This window comes from Macaca nemestrina, chromosome 7 (genome assembly GCF_043159975.1).
Source record: "Macaca nemestrina isolate mMacNem1 chromosome 7, mMacNem.hap1, whole genome shotgun sequence".
NCBI classification, from domain to species: domain Eukaryota; kingdom Metazoa; phylum Chordata; class Mammalia; order Primates; family Cercopithecidae; genus Macaca; species Macaca nemestrina.
The window spans coordinates 173,219,991-173,233,449 of record NC_092131.1 but is presented as its reverse complement, the minus strand read 5'-3'; the positions used below and the strand labels follow the sequence as shown (position 1 = coordinate 173,233,449).

Sequence of the window (13,459 nt, the reverse complement as noted above, 5' to 3'; positions counted from 1 at the left end):
TCTCTTTTCTTAACAAATTGCAAATCAGAACATCTTTGAATCTACCTATGACCTGTAAGCCCCCACTTCAACATATCTCACCCTTTTAGGCCAAACCAATGTGTAACATCCATATATGGATTTATGATTTTCCCCTTTTACTTCTGCTTTCCTGAAATTTACCCCTACCTTTAAAATCCCTCACTTGCAAGCAACTAGAGAGGTCAGGACTTAAGCAAGACCTGCCTGAGTCTCTTTGCTTGGTGCCTTGTAAATAAACACCCTCCTCTTTTCCTGCTGAAAACCTCATTGTGGACATTTAGCCTTACTGTCCTGGGCAGTGGACCCCAGTTTGTTTTGATAACAATTGTAACTGCAAAGGAACAACAGTCCCGAGTGGGCATCTCACTTGTGGCACATTGGCTGCTGGCCACAGCCATGCTCAAACCCTGTCCAGAGGCTGCCTGAATGATAGTATTCAGGGATGGATTCTTGCATCTGGCAACTGACCACCATTATGAAAGAAAGGCCTATGGTGCTTTCTGTTCTTTTTTTTTTTTTTTGAGATGGAGTCTCGCTCTGCCGCCCAGGCTGGAGTGCTGTGGCTCGATCTCGGCTCACTGCAAGCTCTGCCTCCCGGGTTCACACCATTCTCCTGCCTCAGCCTCCCGAGTAGCTGGGACTACAGGTGCCCGCCACCATGCCCAGCTAACTTTTTTTTTTTTTTTTTTTTTTATTTTAGTAGAGACGAGGTTTCACTGTGTTAGCCAGGATGGTCTCAATCTCCTAACCTCGTGATCCCCTGCCTTGGCCTCCCCAAGTGCTGGGATTACAGGCATGAGCCACTGTGCCCAGCCTTCAATTTTTAATGTTAATTTTTGTGGGTATATAGTAGGTGTGTATATTTATGAGGTACATGACATGTTTTGATACAGGCATGCAACATGTGTTAACCACATCATGTAAAATGGGGAGTCCATTCCCTCAAGTGTTTATTCTTTGTGTTACAAACAATCCAATTATACTTTTAGTTATTTTAAAATGTACAATTAAAGTATTATTGACTATAGTAACCCTGTTGTGCTATCAAATACTAGGTCTTATTCTTTCTATTTTTTGTACCCATTAACCATCCCCACCTCCCTCCCACCCCACCCCCACTTCCCTTCCCAGCCTCTGGTAACCATCTTTGTACTCTCTATCTCCATGAATTCAATTGTTTTGATTTTTAGATCCCATAAATGAGTGAGAACATGCAAATTTTTGTCTTTCTGTGCCTGGCTTATTTCACTTAACATAATGACCTCCAGTTCCAGCCATGTTGTTGCAAATGACAGGATCTAGTTATTTTTTATGACTGAATAGTATTCCATTGTGTGTATGTACCATATTTGCTTCATCCATTCATCTGCTAACGGACTAGGTTGCTTCCACACTTTGGCTATTGTGAACAGTGCTGCAACAAACATGGGAGTACAGATACCTCTTGGATATACGGATTTCCAGGCTTTTGGGTGTATTCCCAACAGTGGGTTGCTGGATCTTATGGCAGCTCTATTTACAGTTTTGAGGAACCTCCAAACTATTCTCCATAGTGGTTGTGCTAATTTACATTCCCACCCACAGTGTTTGAAGCTTCCCTTTTCTCCACATATTTGCCAGCATCTGTTGGTGCTTTACTCTTTGCAGTGCCAGAAATGAGGCACTGCTTTTGGTAAGTGGAGTTTTTAACAATGGCCCCAAACAATTTTTCCTTTAGGTGCTGGGTTCTGCTTCAGCAGGACATCCGGCCTTGCTTTGGAAAGGCCCACACCTCTGCTGAATGACAGCGTATTTAGTGGGGAATCTCTACAGAGAACTGGAGGGATCCAGACCTTGAGAAATTGCGTTTCGATTTTGATTTGCTTTCTTGAAATTCTGTCCAAAGCCCAGCTGAGTCCTTAAGGGTTTGTCACCTAAGGCTTTGTCATCTAAAAAAGAAAGCATGAGCTCTATTCCTCCTTGTAGCCCATGAGGGTGCATTCTGTAGAATACAATGCTGCAGCCAGGGGTCACTGTGCCACAAATGAGATGCCCACTCAGGACTTTTGTACCTTGCAGTCACCAATTGTTATCAAACTAAACTGAGGTCTATTTGCCCAGGGTATGTATTATTTCCAAACATCAACACCAAGGTTTTCATTAGGAGAAAAGAAGATACTTATTTGCAGGGTGCAAAACATTTTAGCTTTGGACACATAAAAAGGACTAAGATTTTTTTTTTATTGCAGCACTACTTGGCCACAATATTCTTTAGACTCCCGAGGAAAACAGCCTGAAAAAGGGATCCTTTAGATTCCTAAATTTAAAAAAATTTTAGAGATCTCTTGTTCTAAACAATTGATGGGAAAATCAAATTTCACAAAGGACACATAATAGTGCCATGGTTAGCTTTAGGAATTCTCTTGACCTAAAACAAAGTTAAAAATTATTTGCAAGCCTAGAACTGCCCACTTCAGATCCTCCCTGTGAACAATAGGGAAGGCAGTCTCATGCTATAATCCACCAGCTAAAGTTCTGCCCTTTCACTGTGATAGCCTGAGTTTGATTCCCAGCCAAGGAACAAGTCCTTTTGGTTTGACATTTGTGAGATTTTTGCCATTTGGTAATGCATTTTTCTTTCATGGACAGCTTTTGATTTCCATCTGTGGGGGCATCTGAGGCTTTTGAGCCTTGTGTGCACATAGTCAACTAAGAACCTGAGACTCTAGAGAATTTGGGAAACAGGAATGTGGATTATAATCCATTTGTAGCTAGCAAAATTTTCATTTCTTTGAACTGTCAAAAGACGGAGTGGTTTTGGATCTTGTGAATACTGCTTTTCACCTCTCTGGAGACACTTCATGCGTCCTTGGTTAAATCATAATCTTGGTGAAGCTTAACTTAAATGGTGTCTTTAAGAAATAAAAAGGATACGGCCTGGCGCGGTGGATCACGCCTGTAATCCCAGCACTTTGGGAGGCCGAGGCGGGCGGATCACGAGGTCAGGAGATCGAGACCATCCTGGCTAACACAGTGAAACCCCGTCTCTACTAAAAATATAAAAAATTAGCCGGGCGTGGTGGCAGTCGCCTGTAGTCCCAGCTACACGGGAGGCTGAGGCAGGAGAATGGTGTGAACCCGGGAGGCGGAGCTTGCAGTGAGCTGAGATCGCACCACTGCACTCCAGCCTGGGCGGCAGAGCGAGACTCCATCTCAAAAAAAAAAAAAAAAAAAAGAAATAAAAAGGATACAAATTCTTAAATATCAGCTGTTTGTCCTGGTTAAAATTCTCTAATAAGAAGTTTGAAAGGATTTTTAAAGAGCTTGATAGTCAAAAGTCAACTTAATTGAAACTACTATTTAGGTTATGTGTGTGTGTGTGCGCACGTGCGTGCACGTACACATGTGTGCACATGTATGTATGCATAAGAGTCTTTGTTTTAAGGCCTCTGTTTCTGTCTGTAAGAATTTCTCCACTGGGTAAATTTCTCTCTCCTTGCACCCATGGTAGCCATATGTGCTCCCTCTGCCTGTTTCTCCATTTCCTTCTGTCAGCCCCTTTTGCATCTTGCCACCCTCGCTGCCACATGAGGGGACAAAAAAATTTTTTCTAACAGACTGAAATTCCTTAAGGAAAATAGAAAAAGATGTGGTGGATTCCTCTCTTGGGGAGGAACTTCCGTTTTTCCTCAGGGAATCTCAAGAGGACAGAGTCCTCCCAGATCTAAAATTACTCTACCTTCTCTCTTCGGCTTTTGCCGTACCAGAAATGACTCCATATTATGAGAAAACTTGCCTTATAAAATCTTATGGTAAATTCCTGTGATTTTGTGTTGCTTTGGTATCAATTCTGAGTCTAACTCTAACAAGGCCTAAACTCTTTTTTTTTTTTTTTTTTTTTTGAGATGGTGTCTTGCTCTGTCAGCCAGGCTGGAGTGCAGTGGCGTGATCTTGGCTCACTGCAACCTCTGCCTCCTGGGTTCAAGCGATTCTCCTGCCTCAGCCTTTCAAGTAGCTGGGACTATAGGCACATGCCACCATGCCCAGCTATTTTCTGTATTTTTAGTAGAGACGGGGTTTCACCATGTTGGCCAGGCTGTTCTCGAACTCCTGACCTCAGGTGATCTGCCTGCCTTGGCCTTAAACTCTTTCTTAAAGGAGAATAAATTGTCTCTCTCTCTCTGCTTTGAGTTATGGATTGCCAGTTTGTTTCCTCTGGGATCTGGGGAGCGCTTGAGCCATGTGGAACAGGTGGATTTTGACTTGTTCCATTTACAGAGACATAACTGGAATCCAGCTGCCATTTTTGGACTGGCGACCTTTGCCAGTCTAATAGCTAGAGTTTTAAAATCAAGAGTCTAGGGGCTTTGTTTATGTCTGTTTTGATCTTTATGTATGCACGCATGTATGTCTTTGTATGTTGTCTATAATAGCAAATTGGCTTATAAATAAAAGAATATGCATAAATTAAATACATAAATTTAAATGCTTTTCAGGTTAATGTGATTTTAAGAATGACATTCAGTAAAAAAGATAGTTTCAAAATTGTTCTTAAAATAAAATAAAAGCATCTTCAGAATTGAATTTGGACATTTTTGCCTAGATGTATTGATCAGATACTATCTCTGTTATATATTTTAAGATCATAGAATGGTTGCTTCTGTAGTGCTTTTGATACTTGCTTAAACTTTCAATAAACTTATGCCTTTAGATTTGAGCTGTTAGGCCATGATGAGACCTATCCCCAAGTCTGGTCTTTTGGCCTTGGCTACACACCTGACACATAATTAAAACTGCTTGCTTCCTGGGTTTGTCACTGAAAATAAGAGTTACTAAGAGTTTACATTGTAAGTAATATATGTAATTAAGACTACTAGACATAAGCAAAGCAATTTTGGCTGGGTGCGGTGGCTCACGCCTGCAATCCCAGCACTTTGGGAGGCCAAGAGGAGATGATCACAAGGGCAGGAGGCCGAGACCATCCTGGCTAACACGGTGAAACCCCGTCTCTACTAAAAATACAAAAAACTAGCCGGGCGTGGTGGCGGCACCTGTAGTCCCAGCTACTCGGGAGGCTGAGGCAGGAGAATGGCGTGAACCCGGGAGGCGGAGCTTGCAGTGAGCGGAGATCGCGCCATTGCACTCCAGCCTGGGTGACAGAACGAGACTCCATCTCAAAAAAAAAAAGGAAAAGCAAAGTAAAGCAAAGCAATTTTACATCCAAAAGCTCTAAAGAAAATAGAATGCACTTTTAATTTTAAAAATGTTATAAGAAGGCAAGAGAATGTGATTTTTGTTAAAGGAAAAGTAAAATGTGAGAGAGTTTGAGAGAGAGTAGTTTTTCATTTACATGAGAGAGAATTCTGTGTGGTCAAAATGATAAGGGGGAAAATAAAGTAAACCTTTGTCCTAGGGTAAAACGGTAAGACATAATAGACACAACTGAAGGTTTAAGCAAGTTGTATAAAGTTTGTGAAAGACGGATCTTGTGAAAATAATTTTGTATATGATTATGTTGGCTGAAATTAAGAAGAGGTCATTTAGTTTTTCTAAAAATTAAACCTAAATATGAAAAGCAGAGACCAATGCACGGCCAGAGCCGGGACCCTTGTGTCGGAGTAACAAGGTTTTCTTGGAGCGTGGATCTGCTCATTAATTAAAAATATAAGGGTTTAGGCCGGGCGCAGTGGCTCATGCCTGTAATCCCAGCACTTTGGGAGACTGAGGTGGGCGGATCACAAGGTCAGGAGATCGAGACCATCTGGCGAACACGGTGAAACCCCACCTCTACTAAAAATACAAAAAAACTAGCCGGGCGAGGTGGCGGCGCCTGTAGTCCCAGCTGCTCGGGAGGCTGAGGCAGGAGAATGGCGGGAACCCGGGAGGCGGAGCTTGCAGTGAGCTGAGATCCGGCCACTGCACTCCAGCCTGGGCGACAGAGCGAGACTCTGTCTAAAAAAAAAAAAAAAGTGTAAGAGTTTATAAAAGGTTTATGAAAACCTTTTCTTGTGTTTTGGATGGACTTGTTTATAAGGTTTTGTTAAAATTAGCTTTAGCTTCAATAATACACTAATGCAAAGGCAGAATTTGGTTTTCTTACTTAAACAAGATGAGGCTGTTGGTTTTCTCAAAGGTGAAAACTGCTGGGGTCTTCCAGGAGAAGGCCACGGGAGTCTCTTAAGGTGATTACTGCAGGGTCCTCCGTGGTGAGAGATGAAGCCTTTGCTGTGGCTGTTGAGGTCCTCAGTGGCCAAGGCTGCTGGGGTGTTCTGTAGAGCAGCCTGGGGGCCATGGTGGCTTCACCGTGCGGCTGATGCTGATAACTTCACTTCTTTGTCCCTAGCCATCTGTAGACACCTTGGGTGTGCCTGTCTCCCCAGCAATCTTGGCAGCGTTAAACCAAAGTGAGCCCTTCAAGCGGTACCCCCAAAAGCTGGGGAAGCTGGTCACTCACCCCGCTCTCCTTCTCTGCTGTGAGGGGAACTCATGGGCCAAGGAAATTGCTCTCAGGGCTGAGCTATGCAGGCCAGGGACATCGGCTGATGCAGGCAAAATGAAACTCCACTTCCAGCATCTTTCTGTGCAGTTTTCTCAGTTTTTTTCTCCACTGTGTTGGTAAAGCTTTTTAACTGGATATTTGAGCTCTACCAGAGCAATTTTGCTCATGGTTAGATAATTGTTGTTTGTTTATTTTGTGGGGAGCAAAGGCTGTGTCTCCTACTCCGCCATCTTGCTGATGTCAGTCCCTTCTTGCCTGCACTTAAAAAAAACAAATTTATTGATGTATGATCTGAATACCATCAAATCCACACATTTCAAATGTACATTACTATGAATTTTAGTAAATTCGTTCAGTTTTTCAACCATTACCATAAATCAGTTCTAGAACATTTGCATCACCCCAAAACATTTCTTCATGGCTGTTTATAGTCAATCCCCATTCTCATTCTCAGACTCGGGAATGTATAGGTTTTTATTCTACAGATTTGCCCTTCTAAAATTCAATATAAATTGAATCTTACAATAAATTGTCTTTTTGTCTGATTTCTTTCCTTCAGCACAATTTATTTACATCTAAATAGTATATTATATTGTATAAGCATGCTACATAGTTTATTAATCAGTGGAAAAACCTTTGAATAGTATCTAATGTCTGGTTACTATGAATACTGCTTATGAACACTCATGCTTGAGTCTTCCAGCCCTCACCCCTCTTCCATGCTTCCACCTTTTGTAGTCTCCCATGTCTATTATTTAACTCTGTATGTCCATGTTTATTCTTTGTTTAGTTCCAGCTTATAAGCGAAAACCTGCAGTATTAGGCTTTCTGAGTCATTTCACTTAGGATCATGGCCTCCAGTTCCATTCATGTTGCTGCAAATGAATAATTTTATTTTGTATGGCTGAATATTATTCCATGCTCTGTGTGTGTGTTTGCATTTAAATATATATATATATATCTCCAACCCTTCACTGATGAACACTTAGGTTGGTTCCAGGACTTTGCTATTGTGAATAGTGCTGTGATCAACATAAAAATGCAGGTATCTTTTTGATATAATGACATCTTTGCCTTTGGGTAGATACCTAGTAGTGGGATTGCTGGATTAAATGGGAGTCTTGTTTTTGGTTCTTCAAGATATCTCTATACTGTTATGAAGGTTGCATTCATTTCCATTTCCATCAACAGTGAATAAGTATTCTCTTTTCTCTGCATCCTCACCATCTGTTGTTGTTTTTTTATTTTTAATAATAGCCATTCTGACTGGTATCTCAGTCAAGATGACATCTCATCATGGTTTTAATTTGCATTTCCCTTATGATTAATGATGTTGAACATTTTTTCATTTTTTTGGCTACCTGTATATTGACATATGCATTACAGCTATATAGATTTTAATCCCACCTCCCCCTCCAAAAAAAAAACATTGATAAGAACAAACTTTGGTTTCATTGATATTTTTTGATATTTTTAATTGTTTTTCTGTTTTCTATTTTGATGATTTCTGTTCTGGTATTTATTTTTTCCTTTATTTTACTTAATTCAAGTTAATTTCTACTCATTTGGGGGCATCATAATGTGGTATCTTATATTATTGATTTTTAGATGTTTTACTTGTTCTCATATAAGCATTTAAAGCTACGAATTTCCCTCTGACAACTACTTAGGTGTGTCTCATACAGCTTGTAATATTTTGTTTTCATCTTTATTATGGTGAAAATATTTTCTAATTTACTTGTGATATTTTATTAAAATCTGTATAATTAAATTATTAAATAATGATTTCCAAAATAAATTTAAAGTTATTTTTAATATAATTGTGTTGTGATCAGAGAACATGCTTTGTACAATTGCTCCTTTTAAATATAGTGAGACTTGTTTTATGACCTAGGATATGATTTATCCAGAGAATGTGTCATGCTATCCTAGAAAGAATGGGTATTTCTGCCGTTTTGGTATGTAGTGAGCTATAAATGTCAAATTGAGTTGGGTTATTGTGTTGTTCACATATTCTATATCCCTACTAATTTTATTTCTATTCTTCTATCAACTCCTAGAGGATATATATTAAAATATCTAACTGTGATTGTTAAACTCTTTATTGCTTCTTTCAATTCAGTCAGTTATGTTCATGTATTTTGGGACTCTCTTGTTCAAGCATGTATGATGTTGTAATTGTTATATCTTTCTATGTGTGACCAGTTATCATTAACAAATGTCTTTCTTTGTCTGTAGTTGTATTTACTGTCTTAAACTATATTTTGTCCGATATTCATATAGTTGCTTCATCTCTCCCATCATTACTGTTTGCATGGTCCACATTCTCTATCCTTTTACTTTTTATGTATTTGTGCCATTTAATCTGAAGGATTTCTTGTGCAGACAGCATATTCTTCATCTTCGTTTTTAAAAAAATCTTGTCTGAACGTTTATGATTTTTGATATAATTATTGATATTGGATTTATATCTACCATATTGCTGTTTTATGTAGTTTTCATGTATTTTTGTTCTTTTCTCCTTCTTTACTGATATTTATAGTGTATTATTTTAGTTCGATTGTTGATTTCTAATTCTATTTTTTCAAGATATTTTCCTAGAAGTTGTTCTAGGAATATTTCTACATCTATATTTATCCCAAACTTCTTTAGGTTTATCATGATGTCTGTCTGATGAAACACAGCAACTTTGCCACATATAACTCCGTTTTCTCTCTTCTTTGTGCAGTTATTGTAACACACATCACAGCGATACATGTTTTAACTTTGCCGCAGTGTAACTCCCTTTTCTCTCTTTGTGCAGTCACACATCACAGCGATACATGTTTTAACTTCTCTCTCCACAGAAAACATTGAGGAGTATCTTCATGACATTGGGATTTGTCAAACATTTATTTAAAAGTAGCAAAAACATTATCAAGACACAATATTGCTAAATTAGATTTTATTAAAATTAATTAATTAATTAATTTTTTTTTTTTTGAGACGGAGTCTTGCTCTGTCGCCCAAGCTGGAGTGCAGTGGCGCGATCCTGGCTCACTGAAAGCTCCGCCTCCTGGGTTCACGACATTCTCCTGCCCCAGCCTCCTGAGTAGCTGGGACTACAAGTGCCCGCCACCTCGCCTGGCTCATTTTTTGTATTTTTAGTAGAGACAGGGTTTCACCGTGGTCTCGATCTCCTGACCTTGTGATTCGCCCGCCTCGGCCTCCCAAAGTGCTGGGATTATAAAATTAATAACTACTGTTCATCAAAAGAAAGTAAAACATCAAGACACATTGTGACAGAGAATAATTATAATACATATATCCACAAATGTGCATATTTGTAAAACTCCTAAAATCAATAAGAAAAATGTAGACTTTCCAGTAGACAATCACAAAAGAGCATATTGAAATGGTCAATAAACATATGAAAATGCACTCAGTGTCAGTAATGATCAGGTTAATGCAAAATTATTCCAGCATGGGACCAAATATTCAATAAAGTGGTTGAAATGCATGTGAGAATTAATTTCATGTGTCAGCTAGACTGAATCATGGGTTGTGACTTCTGGTTAAACATTATTCTGGGTGTGTCTGTGAGCATGTTTGCGGATGAGCTAAACATCTGAATTGGTGACTAAGAAGATTGTGCTTTCCAGTGTGGGTGAGCCTGATAACAGTCCAAGAATTCCTGAACAGAAACAAGATGATCAAAAGCAAACTCACTCTCTCCCAGCAGGTCTCTAAGCTGGGACATAAGTCTTGTTCTGCCTTCAGGCTCAGGATGGAATTTATACCATCAGGTCTCCCAGTACCCAGGATTGCAATCTTGCATCTATCTATTATCTATCTATCTATCTATCTATCTATCTATCTATCTATCTATCTATCATCTATCTATCTATCTATCTCTATCTCTCTATCTAGCTATCTGTCTATCATCCATCTATCCAATCTATCTCCTATTGGCTCTGTTTCTGTGGAGAACACTGGTTTTTGTAACAAGAGTGGTTCTGGAGGAACAGAATTTTAAGAATGAGTTTTCTGAATGGATTTTGGGGTCTCTGGAATTGACCCTCTAATCTGATTAGATTTAAAGACACCAATCACTCTATTTATAGTAGTAAAGAAAACACAGTCTATGACATGATCTGGCAATAGAGATATAAAATATCTTCATTGGATACTACTAATCAAACACTTAGAAGAAGCAAGAAGCAGTATGAATGTGCATATAATTCTGAACACTTTTGGAGAAGTGACAAATATGCAGCAATGTGCCACATTATGAGGTTTTGGTCAACAGCGGACCACATATATGACTAGTCCCATAAGATTACAATGGAACTGAAAAAATTTCTATTGCTGTCATAACCTCATAGTGCAATGCATTCCTTTTCTATATTTAGACATTTTTAGATACACAAATACTTGCCATTGACTACAGTATTCAATATAGTAACATGCTTTACAGGTTGTAGCCTAGCAGCAATAAGCTATACCGTGCAGCTTAGGTTTGTAGTAAGCTATGCCATCCGGGTTTGCGTGAGTACACTCTATGATGTCACAAAATAACAAAATCACCTAGAACATTTGAAAGAATGTATCTCCATTGTTAAGTGACACATGATTAACAAGGTTGGCTGGTTGCTTCTAAAGTTACTGGACAGAGTGCTGAAAGAGTGATATCAGGGATTAGAATTCCCAGCTCAAGTGCAGCATCAATGACCAGAAAAATTTATCTGTACTCTTAAAAAGACTCTCATCTGCAGTAGCTACAGGGCTGAACTTGCTAAAAATCACATACACAAATCTTGTGACTATTTGCCTTACAGAAAGCCAATCACTGAGGTTTACAAGACTGTGATTGTTTTTCCTGTAGGGATCCCAGAGGGACAGGTTTTAACCAAGTGTGATGAATCCATGGTTTAACACTGGCTAACTTGACAGATGAGGGGGTGATTAGCAGCATCTCAAATGGACTGGACCACTGTGGCTGCAGCTGGCCCTCACCCAGGTGGGATTTTCAGGTCTTCAGCAGGACTTGGTTCCTGGTGTTAAAGTGTGAAGAGGCACGTCTATAAGAAACTGGAGCATTTTGGAAGCAAATTCAGGAAGACTATTTTTAATTGTTTTATATATGATAAAAATCCACAAGTCTCAGGGAGCTCAGAGAAGTAGTCTCTCAGAAAATACTTTGAAGGGGAAGAGGCAACTCACTTTAGTGGGGCTATTGTGTCTTCAGCAAAGCAAGAGAAAAGACCTATTCCTAGGTAAGGTTGTGTCTTGATAACTGTGGTCCCTTTGGTCACAAGTAGGTCCATTCAGTCAGTGGGGCACTTACTGAAGGGGTAGCCTGCCCCTCCACACCTGTGGGTATATCTCGTCAGGTGGGACAAGAGACTGAGAAAAGAAATTAGACACAGAGTCAAAGTATAGAGAAAGAAGAGTGGGCCCAGGAGACCGGCACTCAGCATACCAAGGACCTGCACCGGCCCTGGTCTCTGAGTTCCCTCAGTTTTTACTGATTATCATTTTCATTATCTCAGCAAGAGGAAAGCAGTAGGAGAGCAGGATGATAATAGGGAGAAGGTCAGCAAGAAGACATGTGAGCAAAGGAATCTGTGTCACAATTAAGTTCAAGGGGAGGTACTATGCCTGGATGCGCACCTAGGCCGGATTTTTGTTTCTCTCCACCCAAACGTCTCAGTGGAGTAAAGAATAACAAAGCAGCATTGCTGCCAGCATGTCTTGCCTCCCACCATAGGGCAGTTTTTCTCCTATCTCGGAACTGAACAAATGTACAATCGGGTTTTATACCAAGACATTCAGTTCCCAGGGGCAGGCAGGAGAGGGTGGCCTTCCTCTATCTCAACTGCAAGAGGCTTTCCTCTTTCACTAATCCACCTCAGCACAGACCCTTTACGGGTGTCGGACTGGGGGACATTCAGATCTTTCTCATCCCACGAGGCCGTATTTCAGACTGTCACATGGGGAGAAACCTTGGACAATACCCGGCTTCCCAAGGCAGAGATACCTCTGGCTTTTTGTAGTGCATTGTGCCCCTGGTTTATCGAGACTAGAGAATGACGATGACTTTGACCAAGCATACTGCTTGTAAACATTTTGTTAACAAGGCACATCCTGCATAGCCCTAAATCCCTTAAACTTTGATTCCATACAACACATGTTTTTGTGAGCTCAAAGCTGGGGCAAAGTGGCTGAGTCAAAGTTATAAATTAACAGCATCTCAGTAAAGCAATTGTTCAAGGTACAGATCAAAATGGAATTCCCTATGTCTTCCCTTTCTACATAGACACAGCAACAGTCTGATCTCTCTTTCTTTTCCCCAAACTTAGGAATTTATTTTAGTTTGACCCCTTATGGTCAAGACATGCAAGAGAGCCCATCAATGGCAAAGCTTTTATTTTGTAGTATATTATTGCCAGGTTGCTGTGGCTACCTGGCCTGAGTCCAACCTGTCTCTCAGTGAGACCACCTATGGCCAAGAGACTTAGAGTGAAAAGACTTATACCCAAGTAGGCATGTTAGGCCAGACAGGAATGAAGGTGGGTAGGCACTCATTGATTCTTAAAACCCTTTTAAACAACTTAATAGCCAAAACCCAAAAGTCAAAAAGTAAGGTTAATATTCCCGTCTGTTGCAGGAAGTCAGGGACCCCGATCGGAGGGACCAGCTGAAGCTGCGGCAGAAGAACATAAATTGTGAAGATTTCATGGACATTTATTAGCTCCCCAAATTAATCCTTTTATAATTTCTTACACCTGTCTTTACTGCAATCTCTGAACATAAATTGTGAAGATTTCGTGGACACTTATCACTTCCCCAGTCAACACCCTTGTAATTTCCTATGCCTGTCTTTAATCTCTTAATCCAGTCATCTTCGTAAGCTGAGGAGGATGTATGTCGCCTCAGGACCCTGTGATGATTGCATTAACTGCACACATTGTAGAGCAT

The 13,459-nt window shown here is 40.1% G+C and overlaps 1 long non-coding RNA gene and 1 pseudogene across 1 annotated transcript in view; both read right to left on the bottom strand.

Annotated features, from left to right (window-relative positions):
• The window catches only part of LOC105466238 (uncharacterized), a 30,878-nt gene extending 24,023 nt beyond the window's left edge, over positions 1-6,855 (bottom strand). Inside the window, exon 1 of the long non-coding RNA XR_011625433.1 lies at positions 6,101-6,855. This is a non-coding gene — a long non-coding RNA (uncharacterized lncRNA). The remainder of the gene's footprint in view (positions 1-6,100) is intronic.
• Positions 6,856-11,962: 5,107 nt separating this feature from the next.
• Positions 11,963-12,647, bottom strand: LOC139364135 (uncharacterized; annotated as a pseudogene).
• Positions 12,648-13,459: the final 812 nt, after the last annotated feature.